Source organism: Nuphar pumila, chromosome 7 (genome assembly GCF_984573655.1).
Source record: "Nuphar pumila chromosome 7, dmNupPumi1.hap1.1, whole genome shotgun sequence".
Taxonomy (NCBI): Eukaryota; Viridiplantae; Streptophyta; class Magnoliopsida; order Nymphaeales; family Nymphaeaceae; genus Nuphar; species Nuphar pumila.
The window spans coordinates 130,641,343-130,660,073 of NC_143255.1; positions in this window are offsets into that span (position 1 = coordinate 130,641,343).

Here is an 18,731-nt window from a genome sequence, read left to right on the forward strand (position 1 = left end):
TAAGAATAGTTTATCCAATTTATTATCTAACTCAAAAAATATCTATGTTTTTACGATCGATAAAATATCTTTGCAAATTAAAAGTATTGAAACTTTAGATTCTTTTCAAAAATTTTGTGTGCCAAAAGTTAGGGTTGTTCTTTAACTACATTTAAATATTTTTTCGTTTATCAAATTTTCGATCATAGATGTGAAATTTCTTTTTCATCTAAGGGTTACTCTGTGTAAGATCTTTGGTTCGAGAAGCAGATTGGAAAGATTATTAGAGGGGAGATCTCTACTTCATTAACTATTTAAATCTTCTTACAAATTCTTTTTGTAATTATGTATAAGACAAGAATATTGAAACTTGGCACAAAAGACTCAGACATCCATGCTACTCAAAGATGTTTTTTTTTTGAAAAAAAAATTATAACAAAAAAGATTTAATTTGCAAAGATTGTATCTTTGGAAAGATGAAATCCATTTCATTTCTTAATAAAACTTTTGTTTATAAAAGACCTTTTGAATTAATGCATCAGGATGTTTGGGGATATTCTTTGATCGTATCAAAATGAGGGTATTCATATTATGTTATATTTATTGATGATTTCACTAGATATGCATGGATCTACTTCCTTAATTTCAAATCCGATGCATTCTCCTTCTTTAAAAAATTTTATATGATTGTTAAAAATCAAATTCAAAGCAACATTTTTATTCTTAGATCTGACTCGAGTGGTGAATATTTAACAAATGAGTTTTAAAATTATTTAAAACAAAATAGGATTTGTCATCAAAAGTCATGTACTAAAACTCCTCAACAAAATGGATTAACCAAAAGAAAGCATAGGCATAATATAGAAACCACTAAGAAACTACTTATCTCGAAAGATATTTCAAAAGGTTATTGGGCCGAGGCTGCTCTAACATAAACTTATTTGATAAATAGAATGCCTTCATCATCTTTAAAAAATGTATCTTCGTATAAAAAATTATTTGAAAGAACCACTCGATTTCAAGCAGTTGTTTGTTTTTGGTTAGTGTTTTGTACTCTTTCATGAAAAAAATAAATTATCTTCAAAAGTCATTGAATGTGTATTCATGGGTTATGGATAAAACAAAAAAAGACAGTTGTTTTTATTCTAAAAACAGCAAATTATATGTTTCTCAAGATTAACATTTTAAGAAAATGAAAATGAGCTTGAGAAAACTAAGAAAAAAGAGAAAGTAGATTATACTTTACTATTTGATCTCTTACTACAAGAAAAGTTGACTTCATTGTTTGAATGATAACCATGATAAGGAAGATGGTGATAATAAGTTTGTGTGGTCCAATCCAAAGGCCGATTTCATGTTCAATGAAGAGGCTAGGTCTGGCTCATTGACTTTTATTCTAGAGAGGGAGAGAGGTTTGATGTCTATAATGAAGAGGCTAGGTCTGCTCCGAAGTCATCGGTAGATGCATTGGAGAGAAAGAAGGTAGAGGAGGGTGATGATGAACGTGCCAAGAAGGTCTGTGCTGTTTGCCAATATGAATTTGACACTGTTGGGTTCGTGGCAATCTTGCCCTACTCTCATGAGTATGATGAAGATTGTATCATTGGATGAATTGATTCATGATATCGTTTTGTATATTTGTCAGGCTGAACGTCTATGTAAGTCTGCTTTTTTTTCTTCTTTAGTCTTGGAAACTATCCCAGGTGCAGAAACCTAGTCACGCTCACTCCAAGGGCTTACCCCTCTATCCTAGAGAGTCTCAAAGCTTCAGCATACGCAGAAAGTGACGCCCATGGGATTGGAACCTAGGCTGCCCGTCAAACAGTCTGGCTCCATCCCACTACGCCATCTTCCTTATTTCTATCTTGATATATAATATTAGATAACCTTGTTTCAATCTTTAATCTTACAGAATTTGTGTTTGAAAGTCTAAACAAAAGCATAATTGTCATGTATATGATATCTTAAGTCTCGGTTTGGGGGCCAAGCTCACAGAGCATATTAACTGGACAAAGCAGATGGTTTCAAACACAACTTTCATCTATGCATGTTCAACCATGTTAAGAGACCAAGTCGCAGTGCTTGTCAACAAATTATTTTTCAATAGTCTTTAGCTTTTAATTTGCTTTGTAAATGATCCCAAAGGCACGTGGACACCGGTTTTCCTTTTGTAGGAGCAACATATATTTCGTGAGCCTCCCCAATTATGCATCTTCATTACTACTTTAGGATATGCTTGAAAAATCCCAAGATCTGAAAGGATGGACACCAGAGCATAAAGTTGACTATGGACTCAACAATCCTAAGAATAAGAAGACCCCAGCAGACAGGGAGAACGAAATTCTTTTTTCTTGTGAAATTTCATTTTATATAAATGACACTTTGTTTCTCAACCTCTTATTTGTGTCTGAATGTCTTATTTTCGCAACCTTAGGGTTCTTTTGATTCCTCAGCTGGTAGTCCCCAGTCCTTCCAACGATTAGGGATGGCAGGGGGGGGGGGTTGGGTTGGGAACGGAGCCCCGCCTCGTTTACACCAGGAATGGAGGACATGAAAAGGGGATGGAGGTTAAAATCAAAAGCTGTGCGGGATGGACTTACACTTTCCCTCCCCGCCCTGTCCTCATCTTCGTCCCGATCATCGCCTTACTCTGTCCTGTCCTGTCCCCAATCTTTCTTTAGGGATGACAATGGATCAAGGGAAAACAGGGCCCCACCCACCTCGCCTCGGTTGGACTGGGGATGAAGGACATGAAACAGAAATGGAGGTGAGGATGGAGGGCACGATTTTGATACGGGGCAGGGGCGGGGATGGAGGGCAGGATTTTGAGATGGGCAGAGGTGGAGACCTTGTCTCCCACCCTTGCCCTGATCGGTTGCCATCCCTACTTGCGATCTTTCGGCGATATTATGATGGCATTCAAGCTTTACGGAAATCCCTCGTTGACAACAGTGGGCGGATGATACTTCATTGATGGTGAGTTTTTTTTTTTGGTAGAAACATGAGAGGCACTTCATCGACAATGGCTACACTACAAATTTTGATAACCTTATATGGAAAATTAGAACAAAGTTTTTAAATACAGTTATGAATGAATTTTATATCTAAATGGCATTCAAGTTTTTATTTATTTTGTCAAAATTACATATACATAGGATATCCTCATGCAAACAAGGGATTAAGAAACAGAGCATCATTTTATATATAATAGAATTTCAATACTCATCACAATTTCGTAATATCAGACATTCGAAAGTTTTTTATAATTTTGCAATACCTCATATGATACTGTTTTAGAATTCCGTAAGGTATGGACTTTCACAACACTTAAAGGATTTTCTCAACGTGCCTTGCGATACTTATTACGAGTTTCACAAGTGTTTTGAAATTTTGCAATCTTTTTTGAAATATCGTAACCTCATATGCGATTTTGTTGACGAGTTTCATAAGTACATGACCCATGAAAATAAAAAAATTACAGCCATGAGAGATAAGAGCGTTAAAAGAAATGAAAACATGTGAAATTGTTTATTTAACGGATTTGATAAATTGTAGAGCATTTTTTAAAATACATCTTTTTTTTTCATACAATATGGTCATTTTCTGCTTTACAATTGTGCTAAGCAATTGCCCTCAATGTCGGCATTGCAATTGTGGTTCACAAATGTCTTGAGTCTCTGAAGCACTTAAGAGTAAACATGGGGGTCGCTTTCCTTTTAGGCTATGTTTGAGAGCCTTATATTGAGATGGAAGCACCATTTCTATGTGCTGCCAAAATATAGTTTGGTCAAAAATGCTGTGTTGAGGATGCAGCTGTCAAAAAATCCTCTATGCATGGTATTGAAATGTGGTAGTGGAGCTGCCAACTCCATTTCCAAAACAGTGTTTTAGCAGCGCGCGGAGAGTACGAGAGGACTAGAGGAAACAACATATCCTTGATCCAAGTCTTCCAAACAGAGCCTTAATTATGTTCAATATGATCAGACTACTTAGTTGAGAGTCATCAGACTCTGTTAAATGTTATGCTTAGGTCAAGTGTGTTTTTTAAAAGACTAGATGGGTTAGAATGACCCGGCCCCACCAATTATTATGCAACGTCCCACCGCAAGGAAAAGTGCACTGACAGCTCTTACCAACCATGCGGGGCCCAATTGGTAAACTTAGGCCATGTTGTATAAGTGGGCAATCTAGAAATCATGGTTTTATGTTGATTCAAATCATTGTAAAAAAAATAAGGATCAACAAAGAAGATGGCAAACCAAAAGATTTGTTTGGCAAAGAAGAGGTGAAAGCACCATTTTATGGTTGGAATCTATGCACAAAGGAAGGTGCCTATTCAAGTACAGGAGGACTAGGCCGTAGACCCAACAATTCACTATTATTTGGTTGGTGGCTTATAATTTATACATGGCAGACACATTAAGAAGACGTCGAATCACATGGAATGAATTATGGCATGCATGTAATATAGCCTAATTTAGATAGTTTTTATTTGTTCTCTCTTAGCCAAGGATTAAACAGGAGATCATGGTAGACGCAAGCATTTTTTCAATGAAAGCTGAGAAAAGCCACACCTAGTCCTGCTGGCTAAGCCTGCTTGTTTTCCCGATTGTGTAAACCTGTGGCACACCCCTTCCGCTCAGGGAGGGAGTTACCCAGCTTCGGCTGGTCAAAGAGTTAACCTTTGCCCTAGTTAATGCAAGGAGATTGACACTTACCTTGACCACAAGTCTGGTGGCCAAAGCCCCTCCAGGGGATAAATATATTATTTAACGTCTTTCAAAAAAATAAATATATTATTTAACGTCAAAGCTGTAGACACAAAAATTTAAAACAATGTGAATGCAATAATAAGTCTCTCTTTTTAACATTAAACATGCCACATCATAACCGCATGCTTAGTTGGAATCTCAAGTTTTTGGGATGGTATTCTCTTGAACATGGTCCCTTGGAAATACGAGTCACCCTTTTGAGAATTTATAGTTTTTACCTGAATTCCATATTTGTCTAGTATTTCATGAGGATTGTGACTTTGGAAACAGGAAATTCGTCATCCAAATGACCCAAGGTGTCAAGTGAATTTTGCCGTCAACTGGACTATACCCAAAAAACCGCTAAAAAAAGAAGAAAAGAAGAGTTCGGAGGCCCATTTGCTGGGAAAATTATACAAAAGAAAAACATTACAGTACAAAAGTCTTAGCCCAGACACACGATTATTGAAAGGAAAATTAATTAATGAAAAGAAGATGCCTTCTTTTCCCACTAAGCCATATATCTGAAATCATGACCCATATATAAAGGAAAAAGGCAAAGCAGTCACACATGTTTTTCTTTTGTATAATTTTCCCAGCAAATGGGCATCCCAACTCTTCTTTTCTTCTTTTTAGCGTTTTTTGGGTATAGGCAAGCTGAGGGCAAAATTCACTTGACACCTTGGGTCATTTGGATGACGAATTTCCTGTTTCCAAAGTCGCAATCCTCATGAAATACTAGACAAATATGGAATTCAGGTAAAAACTTTAAATTATCAAAAGAAAAAGCCACAACACAACGCTCAGTATACACACAAAATATATATAAAGAGAGAGAGAGAGAGTAATAGGTAGGTGCTTAACGAGTTATTCAGGTTTTTTTAGTTTCTAACTGTATATATGCGATTTATGTACTTGATTTTATAGGGATCAGCTCTTGAAGTGTTCTATTCTGACACATGGGTGGGTTTTTATAAGGTTAGGAAAACCAACTGTCCAAAATATTTGTAAAATTTTGAGGCTCCAAATATCATTTTTTCATAAAAAAACACATGATGCATGTGTGGATTCCTCATAAATCGATCATGCCCAACACATTTATGGAGTCGGAACTGCGAAAAAAATACCCAAAGAGAAGAAAAACCCATTAAACACATATCATTAAGCATATTTCATCAAGCACCTACCCATCTCTCTCTCTCTCTCTCTCTCTCTCTCTCTTTCTCTCTCTCTCTCTCTCTCTCTCTATATATATATATATATATATGGATTTTTTTATGTACTTAATAGCAAACATGCTTTACATGTGGTACCATGTTTGCATGTATTTCTAAATCGAAAAAAAAAAAACTCATATTGCACTAAAACATGAAAAAAAATCAAGGATGCTGTTAAATTGATTTTATCCCAAGCACGAGTTTTAGTAAATAAACAATGATAAACACATTTACAGGGGTTTACATTAAACAAAAATTACATGTAACTATGTTTCATTAAAGTGTAGTGTTTAAGGCTTTTAGGACATAAAACTGTTTAGGAGCTACTAATTTTCCTATATACATAAAACAAATCCATAAAACTGATGTAAGATAAACCCAAATGAGAGACAAAAGAAAAAGAAAAGAAAAAACTTTACATCGCAACCACCACATGGCCCACAAAGGGAAGGAGAGAAAAATGAAAAATAAAGAAGTGAACACAAAACCAACTCCAAATAAAAGGTAGAGAGACTTTGATAATGACTATAATTGTGATCTTAATGTATATTCATAACGATAATTAGGTGACAACGACGATGATCAATTAACTGCAGCCCCTATCAAGCATCTCTTGGCACTGCAGCAAGGCCATGCGCCTCTGCACCCTCAGCTGCTCGTAGAACCTAGCGATGAATTCCTCTGCCTTCTCATCCACCCGATTGCCATCGTCCTCCGATGGATAATAACTTGAGATTACGAACAGAAGCGGCGAGATCGCCGGGCTAATCATTTCGTTGTCGGCGAAGTCGATCGGATCAAGGAAGGACTGGTCTGGAGAGAGTTGGATCTTCGGGTTGTCGATAACGAAGGGCTCACCGGACTCATCGCGGTCCGGCAGGTTGATGCAAGGTATGGAAGGGAAGTAGTAATGGAGTTTTCTCTTGCCGGCGTGGAAGAAAACAAGATTTGGGTTGTTGGTGCATGAGAACTCATAGTCCTGTAGTCTGTAGCCAAGCACGAGGAAAGCTCGGTGATGGAAGACGAGGGATCAGAAAAGCAACTTCCCTCTCTTCATCATCAAGTTCAGGTTCACGAAGAGCTTGTGCTTCGATGAAATGCCTTTCCTCATCATCAAGAAGGCAACACGGAGTATGTTCCAAAGATGCTTAGCTTCGCTCTCATGCCAGAATTAATCTCCATCTTAATTCCTCTTCTTTTTGTTCTCTATGTGTTCCTTCTTTTTAAATGGTTTCTGTTTAAGAAGTTGGTTGGAGGGGTGGGCAGAGGATGCATGTTTCTACCAGGTGGCACCTAGTAGAGGAAAAAGAAGGAAGTTGGAGTATATATATATATATAAGGTAACTAAAATATGTAAATAAGTCAAATGTGTAAACTGGTATGCATCGAGATTTTCATTGTTTTTTTTTCTTCTAAAATTACACCATACCGATGCAATCTAGATGCATAGTTTTTTAGAAAGGATCATCCAATTACGATGTATAAGAATGATCTTTTAAGGCTTGAAAATCAACGACTTAAAATTTTTGTAAATATGCAAGCATAAAAACCATATTTTTTAATCTTATTATGATGATCCAATAGTCGATTCCAAGCAAATGGATCACCCTAAATGCATATGCAAGGTTAGATTTGCAAAAAAACTTACTAGTTTACATATTTTGCTAGTTTACATATTCTAGTTTTCCTATGTACAAGGTAACTAAAATATATAAACCAATGAAATATGCAAACTGGTATGCACAAAGATTTTCATAGGTTTTTTTATTTTTTTATAAAATTACATGTACTGATGCGATATAGATGCATGATTTTATAGAAATAAACACTTGGATTATCCGATTAGGATGTATAAGAAGAATGATCTTTTAAGGCTTGAAAACCAATAGTTCATAATTTTAGTATGCAAGCATAAAAAATCATATGCAGGGTTAGATTTGTGAAAAACCCCATGAAAACCTCAATTCATGCTAGTTTACATATTCCAGTTCCCCTATATATAGGGTAACTAAAATATGTAAACCAATCAAATAAGAAAACTAGTATGCACCAAGATTTTCATATATTTTTCTAAAATTGCAACATACGAATGCGATATAGATGCATGGTTTTATAGAAACTGACTCTTGGATCATCCGATTACGATGTATAAGAAGAATCTTTTAATGCTTGAAAATCAATGACTCAGAATTTTCGTAAATATTCAAGCATAAAAAATCATATTTCTTGATCCGATTACGATGATCCAATAATCGATTTCAAGCAAATGGATCACGCTGAATGCATTTGCAGGGTTAGATTTTCAAAAAAAAAAACTTATGAAAATGTTAGTTCATACCTAGTTTTACATAATTTTCTACTTTACATATTTTAGTTTCCTTATATATAGGGTAACTAAGATACGTAAACCAATCAAATATGTAAACTGGTATGCACTAAGATTTTAATAGTTTTTTTTTTTAAATTACACCATACGGATGCGATCTAGATGGATGGTTTTATAGAAACAGACTCTTGGATCATCCGATTATAATGTATAAGAAAGATCTTTTAAGGCTTGAAAATCAATGGCTCCGAATTTTTGTAAATATGCAAGCATAAAAAATCTTATTTTTTGATTCGATTACAATGATCCAATAGTCGATTCCAAGCAAATGGACCACGCGGAATGCATTTGCAGGGTTAGATTAGCAAAAAAACCTATGAAAACCTTTGTTCATACCATTTTTCACATATTTTGCTAGTTTATATATTCAAGTTTCCCTATATATAGGGTAACTAAAATATGTAAACCAGTCAAATAGCTAAATGGGTCCATGCTAAATGAAAATGGGTTTTTCTGATCTTCCAATGTTTTTTTTGTAGTTCCAACCTGATAAATGTGTTGGGCATGGTCAATTTATGAGGAATCCACACCTAGATCATTTGTTTTCGATAAAAAAAATGATATTTGGAACTTAAAAAATTTACAAAGATTTTGGACCGTTGATTTTTTGAACATTATAAAAAACCACCCATATATCCGAATCGAAACTTCAAGAGCTGATCCCAATAAAATCAAGTACATAGATCACATATGTACGGTCAAAATTTAAAAATGAAATAAAAAAAAGCTCATTTAGCACATTTCATTTAGCATATGTACATTATATATATATATATATATATATATATATATATATATATATATATATATAGAGAGAGAGAGAGAGAGAGAGAGAGAGAGAGAGAGAGAGAGAGAGAGAGACTGACTGCGCTGCGATTCACTAACCTTATTTTTAGAAGGGGCCTTAACAACCACTCCCGGCGTTGTTATTTAAACCAATGGAAAAGTAGAGATAAATCAATTGCTAAGAAGTTGGTTGTGGGGCTTGGAAGATGCTGGAAAATTAGGAAGACAAATATTAGTGACCAACGTTAAGAAATCATGGCGGATTAGGTCTTCCAGAAAGCAATATTCCAATTGGAGACTTGGAGTAAATATTTATATTAAAATTCAGTAGAGTGAGGCTTTTCAAAGTTCAAACCTCACTCTAGATTAGGGGTGGCAATCGGGTCGGGTTGGCGGGTCAGCATACCTCAACACGAACCCGACCCGTTTATTAAACAGGTTGGCTGTGACAAACATGAACCTGACCCATTTATTAAACGGGTAACCCGACATGACATGGTTAAACTGTTTAATAAACGGGTCGGGTAAACGGGTTGGCGGGCGGGTTAGCGGGTCAGGTTCGGGTAAACGGGTTGGCAGGTCGGGTTTGAGTAAACGGGTTGGCGGACGGGTCGGGGACAGGTAAACGGGTTGGTGGGTCGGGTTCGGGTAAACGGGTTGACCCACCCGCCTAACCCATTTATTAAACGGGTCAGCCGGGTTGGCGGGTTGGCATACCCCTAACACAAACCCGACCCGTTTAATAAACGGGTTAGGCGGGTCGACCCGTTTACAACACAAACTCATTTAAGCCAAACCCGAACCCGCCTAAGAAGCGGGTTGGCGGGCCGTGTCAGATTTTGCCACCCCTACTCTAGATGTGATCGTCACACACATTATTCAAAACCTATGTAGTAAACATTATTCAAAACAAACGTTGCAGTTCACATCCATAAGGTTTGATCAACAAAAAGATCTAAAAATTATGAAAAAAAAGTAAATTCTACTCAATGGTTTTATAATTTATTTAGTAAGAAATATATGCTTTACACAAAGACTTTATGCCAAACAAACATATTTTTTAGAAATGTGAAAAAATCTATGGCTTACAATGCATTTAAAACTCCGGGCAGCTGATTTTTAAAGCTTTTAAAAAAGCATCTAAACATCTAAAATTCATAATTCAAATCATGTTGCTCACTAAATGAATGATAAAAATCCAATATGTAAAGTTCAATAGATGAAAAAGTCGATTGTTATAGAAGGAATATCGTCTATTATCGTTAATTGTATCTTCTTCAGTGTTTTTCTTGCAGTTTGGACCCCATAAATGTGTTGGGCATGATCAATTTACTAGGAATTCACACTTGGATCATATATTTTCATTGAAAAAAAAATATTTGGAGCCTCGAAAATTTATAAAGAATTTAGATTGTTGATTTTTAGAACCTTATAAAAACTCACCTGTGTGTCTGAATTTGACGCTTCAAGAGTTGATCCCCATAGAATCGAGTACATAGATCACATGTTTACAGTCAAAATTAAGAAATAAATTTAAAAAAAAAAAACCCTGAAAAACCCATTGTATTGCCCTATGTGTAAATTTATAAAAAGAGAGAAAAAAAATGCAATAACTAATAAGAGGGTGACACGAAATCTTCGTCCAATCGTTTTCTGGTTGACCTTAACGTTTTTGGTCGAAACCTGTACGGATTTTGAGAATAAGATGCGCCTTACAATACAAAAACCCGCTTAACTAAATGTCGTGCCCCTTGGTATTTAAGAGTTGTCAAACGGCCCCTTCGACTTGATTGGGATGCTATTGCAATAAAGAATACCATAAGCCTTAATCTAACTGCCATAAGTACCTTTATTATTCTCTTGTGTCGTCTTCAAGTGGATTTGGACCTAACATCATTATATCCCCTCCCAAACATACTTAAACATGCAGTAGGCAGTTTAAAGGATTGGACTTAATTTAATCCACATTGTTAAGTGGGTGTAAGATCAAATTTCATGGTTTGAATCATTGATTTTTAGATAAACTAAACCAGTTGAGATCAATAAATATGTACTTAGATTTGTTATCCTGCATAAGATCAAGAGAGAGGGAATTTCCACTAAACCCACTCTAATCTTGGGATCCCTATTTCCCTATGACAAACCTCAAGTGCATGGTCGAGGAACACGGATCCCATCATTTGAATATGATCATCCATTCAATCTTAGCCATCCATCCAATGGATGGCTAAGTGGTCTGCTGGATGGCTAGGATTGAATGTATGTCAAATGATGGGATCCGTGCTCATGGTAGAGATTCATGATCCAAAAAAGTCTTTCATAAGGCAGATTTCAGGGACGTATTCGTCATTTCTGGTTAAAGCAAAAAAGTAATTGCCTCTCCCCTAAGAAAAGCGGTGGCAGAAACAAGAGGGTCCCACAGTACCCACTTTTGGTTCTACCGGTGGGCTACCCCGCCTTCAAAGTATGTAGGACAGATGCCACACAAAACTTGGCCTTAAGGGTAAGACACGTGGCACAATCGTGCGTGAGATCAGGACCCAATGGTCAAATTTTTGAATTTTTAAAAAAGAAGGGAAACGAAGAATGAGGCTGGCTGTTTGTGCTGTGGTGGTCAAGCGACTAGTTTGAATTTTCCACAGAAGTGAGACTTTTGGAAGAAGTGGGCTCGAGGTAGCCACCAATCAACCACCTAATACATAGTTTATTGATATATCAAGATCTGTACTCACAAACCCTCGTGAATCGACCACCCAATCTATTGTCTATGGATCTAACAGTTTCTCAAATACAAAATATAGACAAGCTCATTTTATTATATGATTGGCACATGACTAACACAGAATGCAGCATTCCAGCCAGTCGCATCATTGGGTACAGCATGCTTACGGCAAAGCACCATTTTGGATTATAAGGGTTACCAAGTTTGTGAAATCTATCTTTCTGCTAGCAGGGAAAATATTTGAGATCATGAACGAGTTCATCGTGACCAAATGTAGGAGTGCGATCCCGTAACACCTCCATGCATTAATTTCTCGTGCAAAATGCTGCATTTCAGCAGTAACCTTTTCTTTCTGATAGCCACAATTCATACTTGATAAGGATGGATGCAGTGATAGCATCTATCAAGAAGCAAGCAACTGATGTGCTGCCTTCTGCACATACGCACAAATTACAGACTGTCTTCTTTAATATTCTCTCACGTCACCAAATCACATGTTGGAAGTGGACCGGGGCTCCGCCCCGCCTCGCCCCGTTTGGGGCGGGGATGAAGGGCATGAAACGAGGATGGAGGCGGGGATGAAGGTTAAAATCTATCCCTGTGCGGGGATGGACTTGTGCTTTTCCCCGCCCCGTTCCGTCCCCAATCCTTTAAGGGATGACTATAGACTAAAGGGAAACGGGGCTCCGCCCCGCCTCACCCCATGTTGCCCCGGCCCATTTGAACTGGGGATGGAGGACATGAAACGGGGATGGAGGTTAAAATCCATCCCCGCATGGGGATGGAGGCAGGGATGAAGGTTCAGATTTTGAAACGGGGCGAGGGTGGAGACCTTGTCCCCTGCCCCCCGCCCCGGTCCACTGCCATCCCTAGTTGGCAGCCACCCACAAGTACATTCAGCTTGGACCTTGCGGCAAAGGACGCCCTTGATGGCTTGTGAACTTGGGTCCATATTAGGTGACAAACCATAATCACTTATGGTAAGACCCATAATTTTTCAATCAAAGTTTTGAATAAATTTGTGAGACATTTTTATGTAAAAATAGCATATGAACCTGAAATGCAAATTGAATCAATTTCAACGAACCTATTATACTTAGGATATTCGTATCTTCGCAAATATATGCTTAAATAGTCAGGGAGTCATAACTTCCTTCCTGAGTAAAATTAAGAGATTTATACAAATCAATTTTTTTAGTTACATTGATACGAAGAGAATGGCGTACTCAAAATTTTTCAAAAAAAATTTGCTGAAAACATGAAATTTTTATGGGACCTACAAAAATGTTGGTGGGACCCACGAAAATATTCTTCAAAAAATATTTTGTGAGACCCACAAAATATTTTATGAAATATTCCATGTGGGCCCCACATCAAAGGAACCTCTAGTCTTTATCCAAAAAGTCAAGAGCAAAAAGGAGAAAAAAAACTTGGAAGAAAAGTTTATTTTGGCTATAAATAACCCTCCCCTCTCTCTTTTCTCATAAAATCATTTCCCCCCTCTCTCTCTTGATCTCTTTCTCTCTCTAGAACCTCCCCTATTTAGCCCACTTGGTTTGAGTCAGTCTGATCTGGTCCAAACCCACTTAACTTGTCTTGAGCCCAACTGGGTCTAGTTAAAAGTCAATGTCTCTTTTGGTCCTAAACCCAGGTTTGATTCACTTGACCCAAACCTAGCCTACTTGGGCTAAGTCTGAACCTGCCTGACTCAATTGACTTAGACCGAACCTAATTTTATCCAAACCACTTGGGTTTAGCAGTTGGACTTGTTCTTCCTCTTTCTCTATTAGGTCGAATTCATCTGACTTAGTTTGACATCTCAAAGGAAGGTTCAAACCCAGTTCAAAGCAGACAGAGCGTTCTGGAGTCATTCTTCACTAATCAGAGTGTAAGTTTGATTCGTCAATCACTCACTCTCAAGTATTTGATGATTTGCATTGTGATATGTATCGTATACGTTCTGAAGTAGTATCTGGCCCTAGTATTTGATTTACGCCCTCTAGGACACTTCGGTGTTCATGCACGTCTTCTTGCGACTATCATTGGATATTTTAACGATGCTAAGGCTTCTGTTTTCTGCATATTACATATATATGTATATGCTTATGCTTTTAAGATTGCCATCACATTGAACGATGCCAAGGCGCTTGCTTTCTACAAATTAAATTATGCTTTTAAGATTGTCGTCGCATCGAACAATGTCAAGGCTCCTACTTTCTGTAATTTAAATTATGCTTTTAAGATTGTCGTCGCATCGAACAATGCCAAGGCACCTGATTTATGTAATTTAAATTATTCTTTTAAGATTACTGTCACATTGAACAATGCTGCTTTCTACAATTTAAATTACGCATTTAAGATTGTCATCGCGTCGAACGATGCCAAGACTTATACTTTATACAAATATATATATATATATATATATATATATATATATATATATATATATATATATATATATATATATATATATATATATTTGCTTTCTATAAGTTATTTAGTGCAGTTTTCTCTATCGAACATTAAATATGCACTCATTTACGCCACCACATTATAAAGCACAGGCTCCTGCTTATATTATATATAGTGTGCATAAATGAGCATTTAAATAAAGATCAACTCTAAATCGCCAATGTGATTCCATTGCCGCTTATTGATCAAGATTCTGCTTGACGAAAGAAGCACCTATTGGAAAGGTTTTGCTTTTGCGCAAAATTATTTTTTCGTAAAAACCTAAGTCACTTGTGCATGGCTTGGATATGGACCAAGGTTCCAACGAACCTCAATGGATGCAAAGTATGTACAACGGTGCTTATCCATCCATGAGTTAAGCGTAGCGATTTCTTCATCAAAGAGGAGAAGTGTTGTTGAAATTTCTGAAAAGATGTTCACTGAGCTTAAAAGAAATACACGCTTTCTCCATCAAATAGAGAAAGTACTGTTAAAATTTCTGAAGAAGTACAACAAGCTCAGAAAGTGCGTAGCATGTTACTTCATCATACAAATGAGGTGCGGACCAAATTCTGTCAGATACTTTCTACAACGTAGAAAGGGTCATCACACTTCTGTCGTCAAAGTAGAGAAAGTGATGTCGAAATGGTTGGCAAAAGAATTGCCTGAACCAATTGAATGACACGAGGATGCTATGTTGTCAGAACGCTGCCAGAACGACTCATTCCCATGTTTGCCTATAAGGACACTTTACTCGTAAGGGCCGAAGAGCCAAAGTAGTTGTTACGCCTTGACTAGGCCAAGTGCTCATTACGGTGATATATGCCGAGTAGTCAATTCATTGAGATTGTGTCATATGCATGCTCATAAAAAATATTGTTGCACAACTAGACTCGTAAGGGCCGGAGAGCCAGAGTTCTATTGTCCACCGAAAGAGGTGTCTCGTGATGGTCGTAGATGTCGATAGCAGAGTCAAGCATGTATATGAATAAAATTTAAGGTCACAAGACCCCATGGTTTTGACCATGCTGAAGAATACTGAATGGGGTTAGGTACATATTTTCTCAGTGTGGGATGCACTGGGTTACCCGATTGGCATGCGAATATCCGACAAGTAATGGTTAGATCAGTAGACCCCTTTAAGACTATCGCTTATCGTGGTAGACGGTGATGGTATAGCCATGAGTGACACATATTTGATTATAAACCAAAGAGTTCAAGAGGCCTCCCGTCACTTAGGAGATATGAAGGTTGTAATTATCCTTAAATATCTAAGGATTGAACCCAACTACCGCAGTAGAGGATGCATTCGACCTGGCCTGTTAGGGTTATCCCGGTATGAGTTCTACCGCCCTATCATGAACATGATCAACAAGCCTCTAGGGTATCTAAAATACATAGAATAATAAACCCCCAGAATGTCATGTTGATGCTCGAGTTCAAGCTTCTTCCGTGTACTAGAGGGTGAACGGGTTAATATCGAAACAATGCATTAGTTTTAGGTTCAGCGATGAATGCATGTATGAATGAATGGGCGTTGTTCTATAAAGTCCTTCATAACTTTGAGAAAGGTATCATGATTGGTATACTACTGGACCGATAGGGCAAATACCCGCGTTGTATCTGCATGACAAGCTAAAGCTCGAGGAGCTCGCGTTTGGATTCATAGGATATGGATGTGCCAAGTCTTGAAGACTTGAGTTTGACATCTCAAATAAGACCCTGAAGAGGTCTACGCTAAGTCGTGGAGACTTGAGCAAGAGTTTAATTGAGGCCTTGAAGAGGCTCACGCCAAGTCATGGAGACTTGAGCAAAATGTTCAACTCGTAGCCCTGAAGAGGCGCACGCCAAGTCTTAGAGACTTGAGCAAAATGTTCAACTCATGGCCTGAAGAAGGCTATCGGGATATACATTAAGTCGTGGAGACTTGAGCGTCATTGTTGCAAATTGTGACCCTGAGTGGTATGTGCATTTCCATGAGTTGATACTTGATTGAATGCGTGGATGAATGCTTGCTTACCAGACCAACAGTGGTTCTGACCCCGTTTAATAGGGATTACAGGTGTTGAACCTGCGATGCGATATGCGGAGCAAGGCTGCATCGAGTTTCAGAGTTTCTCCAAACAGTCTTGTACTTATACAACTTCCTTTATAAAACTAAATACTGCTTTTCCAAGTAGTGATGTTTGTAATAAACAAGTAGTTTTGATAAATAAAACACTTTGGTGGTCAATGAGTGTTTGGTCACATACCTGTGACTTGTCCGAAGTTTTCTAAAATCGACAACTCATTATCATCCATTTCTGCTACTAAAACCTTTTCTAAGTTCCGCCGCAAAGAAAAAAAATCATGAAATTTTCAACTTAGCTTTGTTTTAAAAATTTGGGGCATTACACCTATACCCAGAAAGTTAGACCCTTATGAGCCGATTTTGTTTAATTATCAATTGTGAAAAGTATGCAAGGTCAAGAAACACAGATATAACCGAGTAGTAGAATCATTTTCTTGACCGAGTTGCTAGGCCTATCATGTGCACGTGCCAACGGTTGAAAGGTCCCATTACAAAGATGCCCATTACAACAGATATCCACAAAAATAAAAGTTGATCATACTTTGTGTTCTTGATGCAGAGGTGGAGCAGAACAAATCGGGGTTTGAAGGGTTTATTTGGATCTTGTTTTAGTTTAAGTGTATTTTGTATTCAAGTTTTGTTTAGAATTCGATCTTTTTATGTAATAGATCTATTTCAGATCCAAAATAAAATTAAGGTTTTATTTTTTTATAAATACTTGTTACATGAGAGGATTGAAGGGATGGATGATTGAACCCTTATATATTATTCCTGACTTTTGAAGGGTCCTAACATCTTCAAGCACAAAGTAGTGACTGCAACTATTGAACTTTGAAGGGTCCTAACATCTTCCTTAAACCATCCGCACTGACTGGGAGTGCATTATTCCCGTGCTTTGATTTCATTATCACTAAGATCTTCGAATTCTTGGTCATGGGCCCAGGAGTGGTGGACGATGGCTGAACAGGGACGTTATCCTTCACTACGGAAAATTGAAACTCGAGAGGAACCTGAAAGCTGCTGACTGAACTTGGTGATGCCACTAGGGTACAACTGGCTACCTTCCACGGACCCCATGGAGAATGCAGTTTATTTCTTCTACGTTGTTCAGATGAACCATGAAGAGGCCTTCATGAAACGATGCAAATTACGAATCATGGCAGCAAACTTTCATAGGGAACACAATTCTTGAAATGCATATTGATATTCGATATGCTTCCAGAAGTTCCCTCCAGAGAATCCGGCAAGAGGCATCCACTTGAACGGAGAGAGCATTTTATCATCACAGTCCGATGAAATTTTCAAACGAGCACTGTCACCATGCTGCACCATAGTGGCCTTCAGCAATTTCCCCATGGAATCAGACCCTGTTAAAACATGAGTGCAACTATGCATGGACGATAGGCAGTGGTTAAAGAACGATAAACAAACACAAAAAAGTATTTTACATGGCTTGGCATTGCCTACATCCACAGGGAAAAGAGAGAGATGTCTTCTTCATTCATAGTTCTTGATCTTGTTATAAATGAGAGGAGATATATATAGAGGGGAATGATAAGGATAAAAAATGACAGAGAGTTACCGAGAGAATGGGTAACTCCGATCCTATCAAGCTGATAGGAGTTATCGTGAGGGTAGGTAACTCCGATCCTATCTAATCGGTGAGATCCCGTGAAGGCCGTGAATAGGAGATAGCAGTCCCTTCTACAATATGTGCCCATGATCGCAAAGTTGGATGCTGAGAATCTTGCCCAGGGTTGTTGGAGGCATCGTGCCTTTTATCACCCGTAGGTAAAAGGCCGGGGAGAGGAGTCATGCACTCCTCTCTCCCAAAACTTCCAAAATTTAAGCCATGTTCAGAGGGCAAAAGTTTTGTAATGTTAAAAACACTAAAAGCTATCATGGTTCAACTTTCGATTTGTAGTGATAAAATAGGACTCTATTCGAAACCCCGAGAAGATAGCTTGGGCTATTTTTTTCTTATGGTTATCTTCATGCAATGAATTGACCGATTTTGTGCTCTGCTGAAATGACTATGCCTCCTCTGTTCTGTAAATAACTGGAGACAACTTAATGGGACCAATAGAAGGTTGTGTTACAATTTCAGGTGAAAGTTATACATGACTTATTAAGGACACCATAAATGGGTCATGTTTAACATATCACTGAAAGTTGGATCCAGTTTTTCGTGATTACATTATTCAGAAATTTCCACTCCAATTCATGAAACCACTTCTAGAGTTATTGAGACTCATGCTGAAACTTCTTATGGCACCATCGTTCCCCAAGGGTTTGAGGGTACTCCCACCTAGTGTTTGGATGATGCAGGACTCAAAAAATGTGGTTAAACTTTTCAATTTTCTTTTTG